Consider the following 22,695-nt stretch of genomic DNA (forward strand, 5'->3'; position numbering starts at 1 on the left):
TACGCACTGCACGTCTCTGATCTGAAAGCATTTACTGCATTTTAATTCCTTTAAAACTCTCCCTATTTGCATGGGATGCCTTAATAAGCACGATCATATGTTTCTCATCAGTGAAAAAAGATAGTAATTTAGTTGTGTGTATTCGGCGTCATGATCACAGTCCGTGAAGATTCACCCTCAAATTGACTGCGAGATAATGACGTGAGAGTAACGGACTACTCTCCAAAAAGCCACCTCTGATCACACAAAGAAGAAATGAAAAACATGAAACAGGCCGTCGCTCTGAGAGAATCCATTGTTTGTTTTTTAGTTTGAATACATTTTATTTTTACTATAAGTACAGTTCAGTAGTTACAAAACAAAGCATCTGCCATGAGGGTACAGTGAAACATAAAGAGTGTTCAGCTCACAAGACAGGTTTTGTACATAATATGTGGAGTGGAATGCTCATTATAGCTGGTTCAGAGAAGGAGAGAGCCCACGTGAGACCCCCGCCATTAATCTCTCATCTTTACACCCCCGGAAAACAGAGATAGGGGTCAGAGTTCAAAGCCGCTGGTCGGTGCTTCCAGCAGGACTCGTCTGATTGGTTCACTCAGACCCCACTTCCTGAATTCCTCCCTTCTAACACCCTGTAATATTTCCCATTACTTCTCGTATGTCTCACTCATATTATTTTAGTTTTTAAATCCCCTCTTCTCCTGGCATATTGGAATTGAAAGAATGGTTAATTGTAGTCTACATAAATAAAATTAAAATGAAAAAAACAACAAAAACAGGCTGTACTGCCGCAAAATGTCCTCAAAGTTGGAATATGAGCACTGGAAAACACGCAGGGTTAAAGCAGTAAACGCTGCAGGTGAAAAGGGAATTTGCATACAAAAGAAATGGGGGTAACAATTTGTCAAAGCCACATACAGTATAGAGGTTGCTCAAACTAAAATCATAAAGTATTATATTTGGACTGTACATACCGCATTAGAATTTTTCTCTGGGTTCACAAAAAATGACGTAGAAACATTTCACAATGCCAAGGGACACACAAACACACACCTTCCGTTTAGTTAGTTAGCTAGTTTTGTACTGTATAGGTTGGATTTATAATACTATCACAGTGCAAAATACTTCTGAGAACCGAAACAAATGAAAGAAATAAGAAAGGATTAAGTCCCTCTATGCATATTATGATTGTGTATATATGGGGTTGGGGGGGGGGGGGGGGGGGCAAATATGTTTTGCAGCAGAGGAGACGATTGTCATCTTTTTTTTCTTCTTTTGATCAGTAAATGGAGAAGGCATTAATGTACAGTACATATAAAAAAAAATCAAAATGAAATCAACCCTACGTCCTACGGTCTAGCACAGCTACATAGCTTTGTAGAAGCAATAACAGATGACTTGTATCTAAGGCTATACACAATATGTCTTTTTTTCCAGTTTTTTTTTTGTTCTTTTTTGTAGTCTCATCTTAAAGTAAATACATCAAACCATTTTCAGTAGTCAGTAACACTGTGCAACAATGATCGGTGGCAGTATTTTAGAAACATCTGCAACACTAGAGTCTTTGAGGTTGACATGAGAGATGAAGAGAAGGGGCCGGAGGGCAATAAAGAAAGTGTTCCCCCTTTTTTTCTTTTTCATAAGATCTATTTTTTAAAATGTATTTCTTCTCAGTCAAACTGTAGAAGAACGCCTACCTTTTCAGGACGTGGCCGCGTAAACTACTGTCTTTGCTTTATCCTTGTCACAAATGCTTTAAAACCTTTTTTTTTTTTTAACTACTGTATATCTCTCTATGTACATTAAGCGTCTACGGCCGCTGTGATACAGAAAAAAGACAAAAAAGGGAGGCATATAGCAGAGAGAAGGCCTGTACTGGCCTGGGTGTGGAGGTGTGTGTGGGGGAGGGGGGGGGGGGGTATAGTATCATAAGTACATTTAGGGCAGTTTCATATTCTGTCTCCTTCACAATCATCATTAGCACCACCATCATCAAGAGTCAACTTCTTGCATCGTAGATTGTCATATGGTGCCCTGTCCGTCGATGACCATAATCAATGATGGTCATTGGACGTTAATGGTCACTCATTGCCAGCTGATAGGAGAGCAAGAAGGGGGCTGGTCTGACAGTAAGTGTGCTCAGTCTCCGTCAGCAGCCCGGTAAAGTTTCTATTTTACAGTAGAATACATTCCAGGTATAATACAATGGTGGTCCGTGGACTCGTGAAATCTTCTTCATTCGACAAGAGTCTTTGAAAGCATTTGATCAAGCACTACACTTTAGTCATAATTTGGAGGAAAAAAAACGTCTCTAGCTCAAGGAATGTATAAGAGTAGGCGGTGCCAGTTACAGGAAGTGCTAATCAGACAGGTAGTTTCATCAAAAGAAAGAAAAACAAACATCGTATAAGAGAGAAAGACAACAAAGACAAGGGGGCATTCAGACCACAGGAGACACAACAGGGAATGTGCCGTCACTTGGTTTAGTGTCCGAGCGTCTCAATAATCCGTCCCCAAAGGAAAACTGTTCCTTCATATCGTTTTCGCCTTCTCTTGACTCTGACGGTAGTATGTGTTTTTTTTTTTCATCTTAAATAAAGTCTTTGTTATAGTGTACTCCTTAATTTATCCTTCATTCTCCTCACCACCATCGCCTTCATCATCCTCCTCCTCATCATCCTGCCTTGCTCCGGTGTGGGGCCGTTAGTCTTTGTTTACAGCGTGGGCGTCCAGCCCCTTGGGGTCGCCTAGGTTATGGTTGTTAGGGTGGTTAAGGTCGTTGTTAAGATGGTTTGGGTCGTGGGTCAGCGCGGGGTCGTGGGTCATTGGCTGGTCCTCCTCTCCTACCCAGAGATGCACTACAGCCAATAAGAGAACAAGAGGGAGATTAGCACCACGGACCATACACACCGACCCCCCCAAAACACACACACACACACCTTCAGCAATGCATCATATGGTCAGTAGGGCCAATGCATGGGTATGATTAAGATTTTCACCATGGGTAATTGCTAATTTTGTCAAAATGTATTACATTTTAAAGACTTTAAAAGGTCGTTTCAACAAAATTACAAAGCAATAAAAAGTATTACATGCATTTCTAGTCATAACAACCGGTTTAGTCAAATTTGTCCAGGTTCTTAGTCCATACACAAATACAATGGAGGTGAACAAATGCTGGATAATCCATTGACTGACTGCACTGCAGAAGTAACATGTAACACTGGCAACCGTTTTCATTGGGACAGTTTTTTTGTTAAGTAGTATTCCCAGTTAAAACTAGTCCATGGATTAACCCTAATTACAGGGAGAGAACAAAACATGTAAATATAGTTTTAAATATAATAGAAATTCACCTCCATTGTATTGGCATATTGACTTTCAGTTGTGACTTTAGTTACCAAAAAAGGGCATCTCCAATCCTGGACAAATGAAACCAAAAGTATCAGCATAGATATAAGCCAAACATTGTTAATTTTTGAGTGAACCGTCCCTTTAAAATGTCTAAATCAAATTCAGATGATGTATTGTATAAGTTGTGATTAACAATGTAAAACACCAGGACCAGCAACAGAAAAACCTCCAGCTCACAGTGCCACGTTTAAATCATTGGATCCGTTATGCCGTAAATGCGTATATACTGATGATACGTATTTCTATGTTAACAATAAAACAGGAACACTTCAAAATGAAATACATTCAGGTACAACAACTACACGGGTTACACCTATATCCAGTTTAATTCACTTCTCTGAGACAATCAGTATTACCATCTTAATGCAGATCTATTGAACTGGATCGCATGGTAGGGTGTTCCTGTTATTATCTTACCTACGAAACTATTAGAAAGGTACAAGGCTGCTCCTTCAAAAAAGCAAGCTCAGCAGATCTTCTACTGCAGAAATCTACCATTAGTTCTTTCTAATTGTATTTCTGCATCTTCTGTACACAGCAGCGTACATTGATATTGTGATGGTGTGCTCAGTGAAATAATCATTTCTAAAATGATACGAGACACTAACAAATTACAGTTACGACAACTGGAGTACTTTCCTACTTGTTACAATCAAGTTGCTTGGCTCAATAAGTGTGACAGGAAGTGTGACAGTGGGTGAGAACGAAGTGAGTAAATCTAATAAAAAAAGTTTTTAAGACTCGGTGAGACAGTAAGAAATGCATAACTGTAATTAGGTCCCACGCAGCGGCCACTAAATAATACAACTTGCCCCCACCCCCCATGTCTTTTTCTACACTTTCATTCCCTCAGCAACTTCTTTCGAAAATTATTTTGCAATAAAACACCAGCGAACACATTTGCATGTCATGTTCTTTTAAAGTGGCGTTATGAATCTGACAAAACCAAATTAAAACACAGGTTTATTTGAGCTGTGCTTGCGCGCGGACGGAAATGGATATGAAAATGAAAGGAAGTGGCGCCATAACAGAAGGAAAATAAAGAGCTATAACATGATAAAACATCTCTTAGATTCAGCGCCGGGTAATAACTCTCGGGCTGTCGGTGCGTGGAGGGAACAACCCCAACATCGCTGCAACCATTTACTCTATTTGTCTCATATGGTTTCTGCTTTGAATGCTCCGCTTCAGATACTTCCAATTACACTTAAGTATAATTACAAATGGCTGTATTTATTGAAATGTTATTGGTAGAGATTTTGATTAAATTGAAGTTCGAGTCGTATACCTAATGCACGTTTATAGTAACCTAGATCATACCAAGCACCATTAACATGACTAGATGTGAGAATACAGTATGTACATGGAGGTTTGTTTCTTTTATATCCAAGTAACACACATTAGAATTCCTAAGGATATGTTTTCATGACCAACTTTCACCACAAGATGGCAAGCTAAGGCAGTAAATAAGACGTCGATGCCACAGCTAAGCATACCTCTGCATATACTCAGACATGTATTTCTCTATTGAGGGAGATGCACTTTTAAAATGTCTGTATTAGAAGTCATAATAAAAATAAAATATAGGCCTCAACTCTCTAACTGTAAGACTTGAGAGCAGCAAGCCACTATTAGACCTCACTTATTTATTCTTGTCCCTAACATCTAATAGGACATTACATCTAAAAGCCAAGATACCAAATGAACCCAAAATAAAGTTTTCTTGTTTTGAAGCTTCAAAAGTATCTCTCTCTCCCCAAGGGCACTTCCTGCCTTTGACTTCCCTGTAAAGAAACTTCCCGTAACGAGCTCCAGATTAGGCCCCATATTTGATTTTCACTGTTCATTAACTAAGCCACCTGGAATGTTATTATTTAAGCACGGTGCTCCTTCTCCCCAAACAACTGCCACTGCGAAGGGGGAGAGATTTCCTGGCCAACTTTATAGATTTAGCATAACTTCCCCTCACAGTTTTTAATTTCCCATTCGGGCAGGCGGCAGATGCACCTCGCAGACACAGAAAACCTGCCTGGCATTCATTTATCACACGAATGCGAGTCTTATCTATGTGTTCACTTCAAATATGCTAAGCGTGCTACATGCACGTACGAAATGGCAGTTTGATATTGACAAAAATATACCTCAATTTGAATGATCTAACTATGATTTTCTCATATTAAAGCCAACATTAAATCTAAAGTGCATGTCCATATGTGACAGAGTAAGTTTGCCCTCTTGTGGTTGGTTGCGATATAGCCGTTTGAGACGTGTGCTTATTGGAGAGGATAGGACCTGGGAACATATGGTGTGAGGAAGCACAGCTCCAGGATCCATCCACTGTTAATACATGTGTCATGCTTAACAGAATGGATAAATGGGTAGGAGGATGGAACAATGGCATACCACTGCACTCTGAGCATGTGTTTGGACCGCCTTGGGACTACGTGTGTGTGTGTGTGTGTGTGTGTGTGTGTGTGTGTGTGTGTGTGTGTGTGTGTGTGTGTGTGTGTGTGTGTATGTGTGTGTGTGTGTGTATGTGTATGTGTGTGTGTGTGTGTGTGTGTGTGTGTGTGTGTGTGTGTGTGTGTGTGTGTGTGTGTGTGTGTGTGTGTGTGTGTGTGTGTGTGTGTGTGTGTGTGTGTGTGTGTGTGTGTGAGTAAGTGTGTGTTCTCGTAGGCATCACCTGACATTAATAGCAGTCTGTGAAAGCGTTAGACAACAAACGCAGATGAAGTAAAGCTGGTATTTCTGCAGTGAAATACTCTCTGCTTCATGAGACTAGTATGGTGTTGTAGGGCATTTTTGGAATAATATAGCAAATGCAATTTGTAGCTAACCCTAACCCCTAACTTGTGCTTCTGTCTATTTATAATCCTTGCCAATAAGATTATGTTTTAAGTTTGTCTGTTATCCTGATGACACAAAAGTTACTGGCCTGATTTATTCATGGTCCAAGAAGCACCCTTACCATTTTTGGAGCAGATCCGAATCACGGAGCCCATAAACACTTTATTTTTCACTTATGGAGGCGGCCTTGATCGCACTCCGAGTGCCCTTTCTAGTTATTTCAATTTTTGATGAGCATGAGGGTTTAGCTAATATAGATTTTTGAAGGTCGATAGGTATTTTAAAGTGGCGCTACCCTGAGCTGACATTTTGGGTTCAACTTCAGTTCACGCTGTTGAAATGGCATTATAGGGTGTTGGAAACGGTCAGTTCACACATATAACCTGTTCTTATTTCTCCAGTTTAAAAGAAAAAAGAGTCTGAGATTTCTCGCCCTAGTTGCAAGCAAGTACGGACTGTGGACTGGTACTTCAGAAAGGTACCAGTTTCCCCCTTAGGCACTGTCAAAGTATCCTTAAGCAGGAAACCACTGGTGCTGTATAATAACCCACTGCTCCTAATACTAGAATGACGATTAAAGAGGATTTCACTGGAATCCCCCATTTCCGTTGTCAGATATCTATCAAATGTAATTTGATACCGCACTGTATTTCGCTCTAATGTAAAAATACAAGAGCCCCCAGGCATCACAGGCCGCCTGGTAGCCGTGCATCGTGTCATCCTCTCTACATATGGACTTCAGCAGTGAGTGTGCAAATCTGTGTGAACCCTGAGTGAGCCGCTGAAGGTGGCTGGGGCTCCTTTGTTCCCTCTCCCAGGCATCCGGGCCCTCCACTAGCAGAAAGTGTTGTTCTTGGCACAGCCCCGTCTCATTGTACAGCCCAGTATTTATAAATATGTAAATATGAGCGGCACCAGGCATAACACGGCCCGCTTGTATACACCGAGGAGGAGCGGCGAAGAAGGAAGTGAGCACCACCTCCCTCCCTCCCCCAAATTTTTTATTTTTAGATGGTTTTAATGAATACAGGATGTTTATAGTTACCATTCCCTGTGATTCGCACAAAAGACTAGAAAAATCCACATCCACCCCTCCCCTGCACCCAATCTCTCAAAGCACTACTAAAGAAGAAGAAAGGGTGAGAGTTAAAAAAAAAAAAAAAAGCAAATGTGTGGTGGAACGCAGCAGGATTGTTGTGCTCTCTGTCTGCTTTCCGCTCAGATCCCTATTAAACAAACATAGTGTGGTGTTAAGGTGCAACAAAGAGTGAAGAAGAACTGCAGGTGGAGAGTGAGCGGGAGAAGAGACGAGACGTGGCAAGGTTCCTCGCGAAGCAACTTCAAGGCAGCGCGCAACTTCTGTGTTATTTCTGTTTTTTAAAGTCGCGAAAATAATACAAAAGCCGAATCAATATGTGCGAAGAGGTGGGTAAAGAAGGTTACCTGTTTTCTGTTGTCTGTGATAATGTGTTTTTTTCTCGCGTCTGTCTTTTTATAAACTCGGTTTTTGTTTTCCTGCAAACTCTCGGGGTCGAGAACGAGGTGATGCGTATGACAGGATGGAAGGATTCAGAGGAAATGTAAAAGAGAATGATTGCAGTCGGGGGGGAACACAATGAAGTGAATGTTAGTGGCCTCTTTTCTATCTTTCGCTCTCTGTCTCCAAAACTATTTCTGAGGCTAAAAGATTGCCGGCTTGATAATACCTCCGCTGAGCAATTTAAGCCCAAACACTCTGATGCTACAATCTGTCTTCTCTGCCTGATAGCGCTTTTCTCCCCTCTCCTCTCCAAATTACTTTCTTTCATATCTAATTATATTTGCTAATGATCTTATAAGAGAATAATGGAATGTGCTTGATCTATTACCTTTTTTTTCAATACATAAATACAATGCGGGGGGAAATGACTATTGGAGACAGGAGGAAATGTTTTTTTTAATGTTTTTGATGAGAGGGAAAATGAAGCTGGGAGCTGCAGGGTCATTAATGGGCGATGAACACAGAGGTCATCTCTCACATTCTCTTTGACATTTCTCTCATCTGACGTGCTGAAACAATCACAACCTCATCCGCACGCTTCAATCTGCCCCTTCGCTTCGCTGTTCCCCCGCTAATCTTCCAGATATCCACCTCCAGTCTCTTTGATCTTTTAATGGAAACATCGAACTTTGTTAGCTGCCAGATACAGCCTCGCCTGTTTATGTTCTGCCTTTTTTGCATTTGGCCCTAAAATTCTAAGTTGAATCCTAACAGGGGGATACGATCAAGGAAGTATTACAGGATGTTGATTTAGGAGATATACCATCAAAAGGACTGAAAATACATTAGATCACATTCATGTTTTAGTGGCCTCGGTTTAAAAGGGCACCTCTTTTATTTTATGAATTCTAGAACCTGTTGTAGACTGTCTTCTTGGGGCGCTTTATTTATATAAGAAAAAAACAATCCAGATTATGATATGACAGAAAGCATGAGAGTGCAAACTGGATGAGGCATCTTATTGTATTAGCTGTCTCGGAATAACCATCCAGCGCTACTTGCTGACTCTCGATATTCCTGAAAAAACTTGTAAACCTTGTCGGTTTTTAAAATGAAGACAGACACAGTGATTGCATGGCTTAATTCTACCCAAAGATGGGTTGAACTATTTTAGAAATATAACAAAAAAACGTTCCAAATGAGTTGCCATGTTGGTTTAGTTTGAGGGTTAGGGTTAGGTTTAGGGTTAGAGTTAGGATTAGGGTTAGCCCAAGGGTAAAATAGTTTGACCAATCCAGGGCCTGGCACCATCATGCTAATCTTTGTAATCGAGTTACCCTCCACAATGTTTGATTCTTGGTCTTTGTGATCTTGATCTCTGTATTGTGTGGTCTTGTCCATTAGTGTGTTAGCTTGCATGTTAGCATCTGAAAGTTGTGTCTAGGGTTTTGAGAAGGGACCAAGCTTAAACTGCCACGCTGCCAATATCTGCCAGTGTCCCTCCATGACTTTCTCTGTTTCAGCACAGATTTCCAAACAAGAAAAATAGTACTTCTAATGATCATCCCCCTTTTCAAATGATGGCCTTACACTCACAAAACCCATTGGCCTTTTAACTGAATAACTCTTCTCCCTCTCTGTTGCCAAACCCCTGTCCCATCTTTTCCCTCCCTCACTCCCTTCCTCTTAAGCCTCTTCTCCATCATCCATTCTTCCCTTCTTTCTCTTCTCCCCTGTTATATTTGTTTCCCTCCACAGGCCTTAGGACAAGCCAAGCCATGACAGGCACTCTAAACCCCCTGCATTAATGGAAGGAAATGGCATTCGATCCCTGTTTGATCTCCTAATCATCTCTGCTGAAATGATAATTAGTGCCCTTCCAATCCTCCCAATGAGGAGGAGAAAGGCTTGGGTTGAGGGGGGTGGGGGGAGGTGGATAAATACATAAATAGAAAAACAATCCTCTTGCTTTTTAGACCCCGAATGACATCTTTGTCGGGCACGTTCATAACCAACAAGTGCTTTCCTTTCCATGCAAATTTCCCATCCTTTTCCACACAGAGAAGGGGATACACAGAGACACACACACACACACACACACACACACACACACACACACACACACACACACACACACACACACACACACACACACACACACACACACACACACACACACACACACACACACACACACACACACACACACACACACACACACACACACACACACACACACAGTGCCTGGCGACGGCTGTCTGTGATTCTTTTCAGCTGACATAATCCTGATTGATTCGTTCAGCAGATAAAAACTGGGTCCACTTCTGCCCTTTTACTGGGGGGGCTGGAACATAATACAGCCTTTTATTCGGCAACAATGTAACATAATGGCGTTGGAATGTGCAGGGGAAAAAGGGCCACGTCTTAAATGCTTGTGACACACTGTGCTTTGAAAAAGGCTGTAGTCTAATGTAAAAGAGAGAAAGAGGGAAATAAATCATTAAAGTCCCAGATTACCCATGTGGCCCGGTTCTATCACAGTCAAATGAAGGCTGGTATTTTGGAGAACTTTTTCTTCATCTTTCCTTATTTGTTGTCTCTTTATAACTCAGTGTTGTCTTCATGTTCTCACAAGGAAATCAAGGATTTAAGCTCTAGAGTTCCAATGTTGTTCATACTTTTCTGAAAAATATGCTTTTGTTCAGGGAATAGTTGAGGTCATCTCATCCACACAAAAATATGCTTTGTTAACATGAACTCTAACATCCCCCTTATTCACTGAGATATGGACGAAAGCTAGAGTTCAGGACACTGGATGTTTGTATCGGTGCCTTCAGCTGTAATGTGTGTGTGCATGTCCTACAATCTGCCTTAACAGCAAAGATAGCTCCAGCTTCCTTTCAAATCTCACTTTAAAGACTTTCTTTATGGATTCAATTCAATTAAATTCAATATACAGTACAGGACCTCTTTGTGTGTTTGCTGCGATTCGTCTCTGTGATGTATACTAACTGAACAGCTGTGTTTAAAGAAATACCAACAATTATCTTCTATTGTTACTATTATAACTATGAACAGCAGGATTATACATTGGGTAGTAAGTAGAGTTGTAAGTCTATATGTAGTAATGAAGTCCTCGCAAACTTCTTCTCGATTTTGAAGTAAAAACCATGAAATGTCTAGTATTTAATCCAACAATAAACCTTTTTCTTCTAAGTTTGGGACGCCTTTTACATCGTTTTAACCTGAATTTTAAATATGTAAACCAGTTGGATTATACATTGGGTACTAAATCACTAAGTGGTAGTAATATCTAGACATTATTGTCCTAAAACAAACACACACTCTTTAAGTATTTCCTTTATCTGCCTTTGTGAACTTCTCGACTGATAGGGTTAGGGTTTGGTTTTGATGTTAAAACCCAAAAATGTCTATGATTTAATCGAACAATAACGCTTTTAGTTATTGACAAGTTTAAGAAAGTGTTTACCCAAATATGATTTTGTGAAGCATCAGGATTAAACATTGGGCATCAAACCAATATGATGTACTAATATCAGGACCTTCTTCTCTTAACACACACTTATTAAGTCTTTCCTTTCCCGGCTCTTGCAAACTTCTCGTTGGTTTTGTAGTGCATCACCAGTAAACTACAAAACACAAGAGAGAAGACGGCCTTCCTGCGAGTCAATTGTATTAATTTTAGGCGCTAATCTGCGAGCCACGGCCCTCCCAGAAGCGTGTGGTGTTATCCGTACCAGCACCGTGCTGGTGACATATCTGGTTACTAATTCAGTGTGGCATGAAGCCAGATGGGACATGGGAAGGAAGAAGGAGTCTGTTAATCGGCCATTGAAATGTATCCCCAAACCCGTTCATTTTACTGGGACAGAAGAAGAAGAAGAAGAAGAAGAAGAAGAAGAAGAAGAGGAGGAAAGACAAAAGGAGTGTGATGATACAGTGTGGAGGATGTATGTACAGCAGACACAGGAGGACGAGACGGAACCAAATAGGGCGATATTATATAGGGCAATGTGCATATATAGGGCAGCGGTAAGTGTGTTGCCCTCCTAAAGTGTATGATAGCCACTCATAAAGTCAGACAGTGATCATAAATCCCAACCTGAAATAATGAAGCCAAAATATTAGGCCTTTCATTAAATGGGGATACTGGTGAGTCTTCCTAAAAGCTCACCAGTCAGTGGCTTCAGTGGAAGGTCAACTTTTGAACTGTAGCATTAGTGAAACGTCCAGGAAACAATACAGAGGTGAACATAGACCAAGTCTTTATGGAAGGACGTTATGAAGATAGGCAGGAGTAGCCTCAGCTATCATCATTTTCATTTATAATAACAGAGAACCTGTTTCCCAGCTTTCTCGTGGTGAATAAATAATATACAATAATATATTAAAACTAAGTCACTGAGTGTTCTTATTCTAGTTCAGTGTGTGTGGTCCCTAAATTCCCAGGTTAACTGTCGATCAAATGATTGTACTTAATTACATTTACTGCAATGACTTTGCACCCCAAACGTGTCAAAATCTAGTTCAGGGATTTTATTCGACTTTATTTCATGATCGCACTGGGCTTATTTTGTAAATACAGTGTAGTTTAATCACATTGCCTCAGATGAAGTGTTACCTGGGGACAGGTGATTTCTAGCAGAGGGAAACCGGTTGGTGTTTAAGTCACTTTGAGGACTTTAATTCAACATTACGGGGGACTGAATATAGTTTTTGGAAAATGTTGACCCCTTCGTAGTCCAAAATCACTTGATTCCTCAAACCTAACCAAATTAATTTGAAAATAAATAAATAATATTCAGAGCTCCTAAAACTACAGAAACAGTAAATCGCACAACATTTTTTGTGAAGAATGGCTTTGCCTCGCAGATAACCTAATAAGTACATCTTGCAATATTATATAATTCAAATATTTGTTCATTTGGGACGATTGGAATACATTCAAAATAAATAAATGGGTAGTTATAGAGATTCCAGTTTGATGACCTCGAGCTGTCCTTCTCTTCTCCAATGCTGACCCATATATTTGCTTCTCATTTCTTTTATTTTTTCCCTCCTCATCTCCACTTCAGTGTTTCCATGGTTTAAAGAGCGAGAAAAGAGACAGAGGCAGTGAGAAATGAAAACAAGTGGAGCACCTGGCTTCTTTTTAACGTGGTTTCACAGGCTCTCAGCGGTCTCTGGTGATTCAACAGTTGCTGCTACAAACATCTGCTGCGTGCTCTTAGCAGATCTCAATTAAGACTCACACAGCCGGGCACGCCATCCCTTATTTATGCTCTTCTTCTTCTTCTTCTTCTTCTTCTTCTTCTTCTTCTTCTTCTTCTTCTTCCAACATGCCAAATGAGGGAAAGAGGCCAAAAGGTCTACTTAAAGAGAACATTACGAGGTGGAAAGAGAGATGTTGAGAGGAGGTTGGAGGTGCTGGCAAGAGATTTAAAAAAACTTGGCAATATCTACAACGCTGGCAGCACTTTTAAGGAAATAAAACAACAAACGTCGACAAGCAGCAGCCTTAAGCCCTCCCTCGTTTGTCTCTTTCCCCTGTTTTTTTGAAAAGGCACCCAAAAGAAAGAGACGAAGAAGAAGGAGCAGGAGTGAGTGTTGATATGATTATGTAAATGTAAACAGGATTTCCTGCCGACTGGAAGCCGTTTTTTTCTCTGACCCGTTCTCCTTGCAAATCTTCCATTTAAGACGAATTCCCCCGGGGAGGCCGCTCCGCCGTTACTTAACGGGATAATTATGATATACTAAACCTTTCCAAGATCAGCCCCCCCCCCACACCCCTCCACTTCCTCCTCATCTTCGCCTTCTCCCGATCCCTCGCTCTTTCTCCATTTCTCCTCTGAGTGTCTCACTCTGTCCTTTCCTTATGTCTGTCCTTCTCAGTAAAGCTGATGTGTCTCTGAGCTGTCTGAATACAAAAATAACGTTTACTTTGTACGGGTTTATTGAGGCTATATTATATTGTTATTTGTATATTAAGTCCACTTTTTTGGGGTTTTAATGCGTCAACATTGAGCAGCTACTGCAGTGGTGTCGGGGAACATTTGATCAATAGATCAAGCTGATTTCATTCCAAAATGTCCCAAATTGTGGAAAATCTAAAGCAGTGTTAAATCAACTGTGAGTCATTCAAATGTATCAAAAATGCAATATATCTAAACTTTCAAAGTGGTTTCTTATGCTATTATTACAATGACACAAACATATGTGATTGTTTTACCTCAGAATTAGAAAAATGTATATATTACAAAAAACAAATAAAGGAACAAATACAATTCATTGTAAAGGTGACTCTTTCTGGATCCCTTTTCCAGTAGCTATGGTATATAAAATTTTCTAAAATGTCAGTTAACTTTGTATTAATAGGCAACAATCTTTCTCTGTTTAAAGTTCCTTTCAAGTGCGTATTGACTGTGCTTTCCTAATCATTTCATATTACCAGAAACAACACATTCACAATAGTGCATTCCTAATTAAACCTAACTTTATTGAACCACAAAAGGCCTCTGTGAGATTAAAATCTCTTTTTTGGTACTTATCTTGAAAACGTTCCACTGGAAACAAAGTGGGTCTTTCTCCTTCTTATTAGTAGATTGTTATGTTTTATGTATTCTAATAGTCATACAGTCATTGCTAACTTATGTAAGGCAGCCAAATGTTCCAAATGTCTCATAGAGGATCGAAAATGTCAAATAAGAGAGTAAATATCAAACTAATGCTACTATGGTACTACAGGTAAATGAAAAAGGGATGTTTTACGGCTGTATATATTTTTATTTTAACACTGTAAGCCTGTTTCCATTCAGCTGTGAAAGTGTGTTAATCCTCTCACTGTGACCTAACACCATGACCTCACGATGGAAGAATTGAGCACTTTCACATTATATTCCACGTTCCTCTGTCCCACAGTATGTGTGTAGCCGAGTGCTATCCATAATGCTCCGTGCTTACCCTTTGATCCCTCTCTGGAACAAAGGAACACACACTTTTGATAGCAAGACCTGGGGAAATGTGAGCAGAAATCATGCTGCTCCAAACATTTCATAATGCAGACGTAGGACTTAATTGCAACGCAGCGCGTTTGTTTGGTTCCTTATTTACTCCTGCAACTTTGTTACGGAGCCACACGTCAAACTATTTACGCGCTGGTGTAAGCACTTACGGCTACGATTCTTTTCGCTTGACAACGGCCGTAAACAGACGAGCCGGAGATCAAAACTGTTCATCAGAGAGCGTGACAGATGACAGATATGGCAAAAAGATTTTCCATGATCTTCTGTGCACATGGAGAAGGGGGGGTGAAAAAGAAAGAAAAGGAACAAAAACGGGGGATGAATATGAAAAAAAAGGAAATTAAAGAAAGGTTTCTTTACTTGCACAGTGCAAGAAATGGCAAAGACAGAAACTTCCCACTTTGGGTAATGTGTCCGATCAATAATTTATCTCCACACAGAGCGCCCGGTGGGCCGATGCCGCCTGTAAAAGGTGAAGCGTTATTTCCAAAATTAAAGGACCAGGCGTCCGTCGCAATCATTAGTTTGTTTGCTCTGTTAATTGGGAGCTAATAAATGACTCAGATGTGAACGAAGATCTCCGCTTTGACCTCGGCGGTGCAGACATGACAGATGATGTTAAAACTTTGAAAACATGTAGTAAAGGAAGTTGTTTGGCACTGCAACCACTTGCCAACATGTTCCCAAAGATTTTGTAAGTGTATAGGAAATACTCAGCTTTTCCACAAAACCATTGGGTGATCCATAATTATATTCTTTTTTTTTTAATGCTCCATTTTTATTTTATATGTCAATACTTAAAAAAAAAAATGTTTTACACATTGCTCCTCCATTGAAAGAGTTTAAGGGGAAAGAAAGTATTTTTATTTTAAATTAACGGAAAATAACCTCAAATTGATGAAAGTGTACATTTTCTGTAAATGTTAAATTTGGTAGAGACTAATATTCCCAAAAATGCTGTGGTCAGTAAAAAAAAGAATATAATTTTTACACAAAAATATGCGAAAGGGAGAAAAATAATCAAACTTTTCTTCAATAGTTTTATGTTTTACAAAATTGGATACAAAAGAACGATTTCACAAAGATAAATGCAACTTCTAATTTTGATGCATAGAGAGCAAATAATAGCCGTCTTCCGTCTCTGAACCTCTCTGCCTCCCCCCTTCCCTGCCTGAGCCATTGTTTTGCTGCTGAAATCCATAACATTTCTTTTGTTCCCCTACTTTCTGTAAGCCTGCTCTCTTATTTTCCCAAGGCCGAGAAACTTCAGACATGAGAACCCCTGATATAAAACCAGGGAAATTTACCTGGGATTAGCAGCCATTGACAAATAACCTTGGTGATAGATGCACAGTAGATTTGGTTCAAAGCTCTCCCGGCAGCCTCAAAAGAGATTAGTTCACTTCTTATCAGGTCAGCCGCGTCGCCTGGGAAATGTGTTTAAAGTCACATTGATTTATTGAAAGATTCCCCAATAAGAAGATATCTCTCGACTTAAGGAGTGTGTGTGTGTTCCTGTGTGTGTCATGTGAACGCAAATAAATTATACTGCCTGTTCGAGCTGTTAGAAAAAAAGAAAAGAAAAAAGTCTGCATAAAATTTATTTGCAACAAATGCGCTTCAAACTAAAAAAGCACTTCTGGATAACTAGTGTTGAATACTGCCACTGGAGATAGACGATCCCATTCTCTGTCTACCTGTCTCGCCCGCTCTCTCACTCTCTCTCTCCATTTACCCCATGCTGATAGTGCTGCTGAAAACAGTGATTGTACAGTGGTGAGACACAGAGCGACGCTGACAGCGAGGTATAATAAGGCCTCTTTGTTCCCCAGAGAGAGAGAGGCAGAGAGACATGCAGAAAAAGGGGGGTGGGGGGGGCAGCTTTCATTTACACCATTACCTTCTTAAGCGTCATTATCGGGCCAAGGAGAAGACCACTGTGGGAAAGCGGGTGGGGCAGCCAATGAGGGGAAATGACAGATATGACACACACACACACACACACACACACACACACACACACACACACACACACACACACACACACACACACACACACACACACACACACACACACACACACACACACACACACACACACACACACACACACACACACACACACACACACACACACACACACACACACAAACACTGACTTTTAAGTTTGTCTGGTAAACCTTTCATTCCTTCATTCTTCCATTTGATGTTTCTAAGCCCTATGGACCGTATACAACAAGTGGACTTGGTCATTGAGACGACATCAATTGAATTCTAGAGATTGGGGTTATGGCAGACGCCATCTTGGTTGTTTGAAAAGAAAAGTGACACTAGAAGTTCGAGCTATGGCTCAACATGAGGTGTTTACGAGAATTGGAGGTTGTGATTGTGATGTCACCCATTGAAGCCTTGAGTCTGGGGTTTTGGCGATGCCCATCTTGGGTTTTTTGGAACTAGAAGTGAAACGAGAGGTTGGAGCAATCGCTGGACATTCTTAGGCAAACAAAATGTTACGATTAAGTAAAGTTACCATAGTACTTCAACAGGAAGGGTCCAACAGACACCCCATTCCATGCCCTATCGATGTCTGAAGAAAAAGTCTAGTATGTGTAGAAGTGAAAGTGTTTTATTCTTTACACAAATACCTCCAAAACGTTTTAGATGTGCAACATGAATGCCTTCCAGGAAGTCATCATCCCAATATTTAAAGAATTACTGCCATTAATAGACGGGAAGCCTTTTGCCAATATTATAAATATTATGAACACTCTTTCCCACAATGTCAGACATGTACATTTAGCATACACTGCTAGTTCATTCCCAAATGTGTTGGATTGGCCCTTAGTTTAGGGTTTGCTCAAGTTCTTGGAATACCATTTATTTACTGATCTCACTTTGTGCATGTGGGTGTTACGATGTTGAGACAGGAAAAGGACAAACAAACGACATTATTCGCACCAAAATATCATTGTATGCTTTATGAATGAATGGTCATGAGCCACAACACATACTGTCCTGTCGTACCTTTCTCCAGTTCCTCTATCTTTCTCAAAAACCTCCCACCCCCCATCTCTCTCCCATCTCCTTTTCCGTGTCTGGCTTCCTCCACATACCTCCAACCCTCCTTTCTCTGTCTCTCTGTCAGTTTCCATGCTTCCTCCATGCCTTAGTCTATCTCTCCCGCTGTTTGCTTTTAACTCTTGAGGTCATCCGGGACCCCTGGGCAGCTATCCCAGAATGCTGAGCCGGCTAACGTCCTGCGGAGTTGCCTTCTGGACAGAGCGGGCAACCGAGCCAGGACTCGATCGGCGCTCGTACCCAACCATGTCTTCAGCCACTGCTCCACCCAGAAAAGAGAGGGATCTTCAAAGGTTCCTTGGTTAGGACGGTGGTTCTATATCAAATTGCAATAACTACAGCAAACCTGTGATTGGTAAATGTACAAGGTGTAGCATTGTAACATCAATACATCATTATCACCTTCATTCGTAGACATTAGTGTAATTACCACAAACAAACAGCCGACCACCAAGACTGGCAACTACTACTGGCATCTATAACGTGTTTTACATTGTGTGCCAGACTGATTTATGGCACACAATGAGATTTATAAGAGAAAAAAGTAGGGATGAGAAGAAGTATCCTCATTGTGTCAGGGGGAAAAAGGGTGTAGGGGTATACAAATCTTTGCAACTTTATTTGACATGTTTACTTAATTTATTCGGCCTTTTTATATGTGTTTTCCCATTTGCTGTAACAATGTGAGTTTCCCTGCAGTGGGACGAATAAAGGATTTCTTATCCTGATCAAATAAGTATAAAGAAGCAGGAAAAGGAAATGGCAAAATTGCCTTTGTACTTTAATAACGACTTTATTATCAGCTTTCATCTTTCATTTTACCACTCTATTGACATATTCTATAATATTTAAATTGGAATGTATAAAATACACAGCACCAACAACAATAACACTGATTTAAAAGTACATTTCCTTGGATTTTTTATAAAGAAATTGAGCATAGTGTATCAACTGAGGGAATCAGTTGTGTTGTGCATGAATAGTATAACAAAAAAGCAACTTAACCAACAACACAAGCCCCTTTTAAAGAAGTGACATGTTATTCACATTATCTGTACAACTGCAAATGTGAAAAATCACATTTTTACCAGTGTACTACGGCAGGTAAAACACATACAGTCCAGATCTAGGCTACACAGTAAAGGCATGTATTTGAAAACCACAACACCAGAGAAGTTAACACAAGAGCCCGTGTCTCTGTGTCGCCGCTCAAGTGGAAAGCTATAATTAGCGATGGAGTCATTGCTTGAGTAGTTTAACTATGCACAAAAACATGCGACAACAACACGGTGCCCCCATGCAGAGTGGAGGGGTAATAATAAGATGACAAGGAATCAGTCGTCAGACATCAATGTTCCAATGTCCCGTGCACGCACACACACACACGCACGCACACACACACACACACACACACACACACACACACACACACACACACACACACACACACACACACACACACACACACACACACACACACACACACACACACACACACACACACACACACACACACACACACACACACACACACACACACACACACACACACACACACACACACACACACACACACACACACACACACACACACACACACACACCTTTCCTCCTCTGCAGCAACAATGCTCTCTTGTCCAAATGAAAGGCCTCGATGTTCACATGTGTGCATGTATTCATCTATAAGTGTCCACCCTGTGCAGATAAACAGGCAAGCCGGTGATCAATACATAACAGAGGGAGTAAAAAACAATATCTCAGCATCAGGGCCAGTGTCTATAAAATGCCTGTGTTTATTCGATAGGAAAGGGGGAGGGAAGCTGAGAGAGAGGGGTGAGAGTGAGAGGCCGGGTCTGCTGGACTAAAGATGGATGAAGAAATCAATCTGTACGTCTCTGCATTCAAACAGATGAGACATGTATTGAGACTGATCTTTCTAAACACACGGACATGGAGACTTGTATATTTACATGAACAGACAAAGACAGCGTGTCATGCTTTGGAGGTTTGGTTCAAGACAACGGACAGGAAAGAAGTTGTTTGATAGATCAGGCCGAAAATAAGAGCCAGTTTAAGTTCATCACAGATATACTTAGGAAAATAGTATGTTATATTGCCAAGCACTGACGGAGATATCAAATAGAACAATACAATTTTTTAAGAGATACTTTAACAAATAAATACAATATAAGTGTACTATGTTCAATAAAGCTCTGATGATAAGTCAACTAATCAGTGGTTGATTGATGGAAACATAATCGCCAGAGTTTTGGATCAATCGTCATTGAAGAAATTATTTGTGCAAAAGTGTCAGAAGATGCTTTGTAATTTAGCCTCTCAAATATGGAGATGTCTTGCTTTTTTCTGTTTTAGAGCATATTAATATGTGGTCTAATAGCAAATATGTTTTGGAGAAATGTATTTTGGGTTACCCATAACCCTAACCCTAGCCCTCCATTTGTTAGATTCAGTAGAGAGTACGTCACAAATTAGTAAAATACAATAGCGTTACATCAAAAACCAAAGCAAGAGTTTTCAAAATGTACAAATATTCATGGGTGATTTTAGTATAATTATAAAGTGTTGTGTCATAAGTTAATCTTACATGACTTACGCCTTCACTTTTGTATAATAACATCAACATGTCTGTATTTGAGACTGAGCGGACCTTGTTGCCTCTCTGAAACCTGCCGGTTATCGCAGAGGGACAGCAAAGAAGTCTGAAAGCGGCCGATGAGAAACACGAGGAGAGATGTGTGCAGGGTCTGAGAACAAAGTGTCTGTGTGCCTCAAAGAGCGCCGGCCAGTCAAGAGCCGCATCAAACAAACTGAGATTTTGGACACAATGATATCGACAGAATGTCAAGAACAACAGCGACTGACAGGGAGTGTCTGTGTGTGTGTGTGTGTGTGTGTGTGTGTGTGTGTGTGTGTGTGTGTGTGTGTGTGTGTGTGTGTGTGTGTGTGTGTGTGTGTGTGTGTGTGTGTGTGTGTGTGTGTGTGCGTGTGTGTGTGTGTGTGTGTGTGCACAGCTGGGTATGTGTGCAGCATGATTACACCGGTGCATCTCTGTGTGCTTATGCTTGCGTGCGTGTGTGCCTCGTGAAAAACAAAGGAATCCAAATACACACTCGCGCATAAGCATAAATATCACTGGCTGTCAGTCAAATTCAAACAATGCAGCTGTAATCTGTGATAACATAAATACAAGCAGCTGCGGGGAGCCTGAGAAAAAAAGTGGCAGCAGGAAAAGAGTGAACCTGACCATTAAAGGCAACTTCACCACGAAAAAGTTGACGGTTCAAATCCCAGCTCGGTAAATGCGTCTCGTTGGCCTGCCGGACATGTAAACTCCAAATCCCATAGGGCTGTGTTTTGCCTCTCATCAATAATCCTACTAGTCATACCATCCTGTCGACGAGGAGCAGATATACATGTTAAACCCCCACCCCACCCCCCCGTCCTTCCTCTCCCGCACACACTCGCTCTTTGATCTCTCCCCAGTGGATATATTCTATTTCCTATTTCCGTCATCACCTGGTTCTGATTTAGAGGTCAGGAGAGGGAGTGCTGGATGCAGCCGGGCTAAAGAGCTGTCACTCACACACTGCAGACTTTCTGCCTGTCTGCTGCTGAAGTTAGCTTCAAACTGCATCGTTTTCACCTTTCACCCCATCTTACCAGTGATATTCAATATACAAAATACAATTGGGATTGTGCATACTGTTTTTCCTAAAGGGTCAAATTTGACTTATTACTAAATGTTCTTATGGGTTAGGTTTTTGATGTCATTGCCGCACAAATAACATGGGTGGTTGCATCCAACGTTCTTCACAAGAACTTTTAAGGATCACTTATTTCATTTAATTATGTGTCTGCTGCCATGAAAATGTATAAATGGTTTCAAAGCAGAATCCTGACCAAACGTTTACATATATCAATATGTGATAAAACATGGAGAGTTTAACTATAAACTCAATTATTTTGTATTTGTTTTGCATTGTTATGGTTACATTTGGTTTGAATGGGGCCTATTGACCATTAAAACCAAGGAGAAAGTACTTTTTGTCACAAGTTTTTCAAGTTGGTTTTAAAGGTGTTAACCAGATTTTGTGTGAAAAACATACTAAATGTTTCATAGATTGTCAAACATGGACAAAAGTTGCACAAAGGTAACTGCCCCTTTTCTTTAAAGGTGTAAAAGGAAATATGAATTCACAAATCATGCTGCGTGACACATTTCTCCAAAGGTACAATGTGTGCCTGATGCCTCTAGATGGTGCTGATCTTCCAGACGTGCGGCTCTGGTGTGTGTGTGTGGCTCTCCGCACATCGAGTGTGACAGACAACAGTGTGTGCAGACAACCTGTGTGTTACTTTATTTCCAGCTCCCAGCCATGTGTGCACGTGAACCGAAACATGCCTGTGTGAGAGTCATCCTGTGTCGCCATTGTGTATTTTGTGTGTGTTTCTTTCTCTATTCTTGTTTTATTTTTTTTCCCCACAAGACAATAAAAACATTAATTTGGCCTGAAATCATTTCTGACGTAAATGTAGAGCGGTGCCCATTGGAACCCAGTAATGAAGCATGCGGCATCTCGCCGGCTCCTAATTTGACTAGTTAAATGACTCCATTACGTGTCTAACAGACAGAGGCAAATCATTTCTGGTCAGTTGAGGCTCACTTACCCGCATCCTGGTGCTGGGGAAATGTCTCTGTCTCTGGCTGACTGGCTGACTGACTGAGTGGCTGGCTGGATCTGGCTCATTCTCTTTGCCTTCTGATTGTTCTTTTTCTTAAATGGAGTAATATTTAGAACCCAGAAAAAA

The 22,695-nt window shown here is 40.7% G+C and overlaps 1 long non-coding RNA gene across 1 annotated transcript in view; it reads right to left on the bottom strand.

Annotated features, from left to right (window-relative positions):
- Window positions 1-290: 290 nt before the first annotated feature.
- LOC307027211 overlaps window positions 291-22,695 on the bottom strand; it is a 37,641-nt gene continuing 15,236 nt past the window's right edge. Inside the window, exon 2 of the long non-coding RNA XR_013804566.1 lies at window positions 291-2,858. This is a non-coding gene — a long non-coding RNA (uncharacterized lncRNA). The remainder of the gene's footprint in view (window positions 2,859-22,695) is intronic.

This window comes from Notothenia rossii (genome assembly GCF_949606895.1).
Source record: "Notothenia rossii genome assembly, chromosome: 2".
NCBI lineage: Eukaryota > Metazoa > Chordata > Actinopteri > Perciformes > Nototheniidae > Notothenia > Notothenia rossii.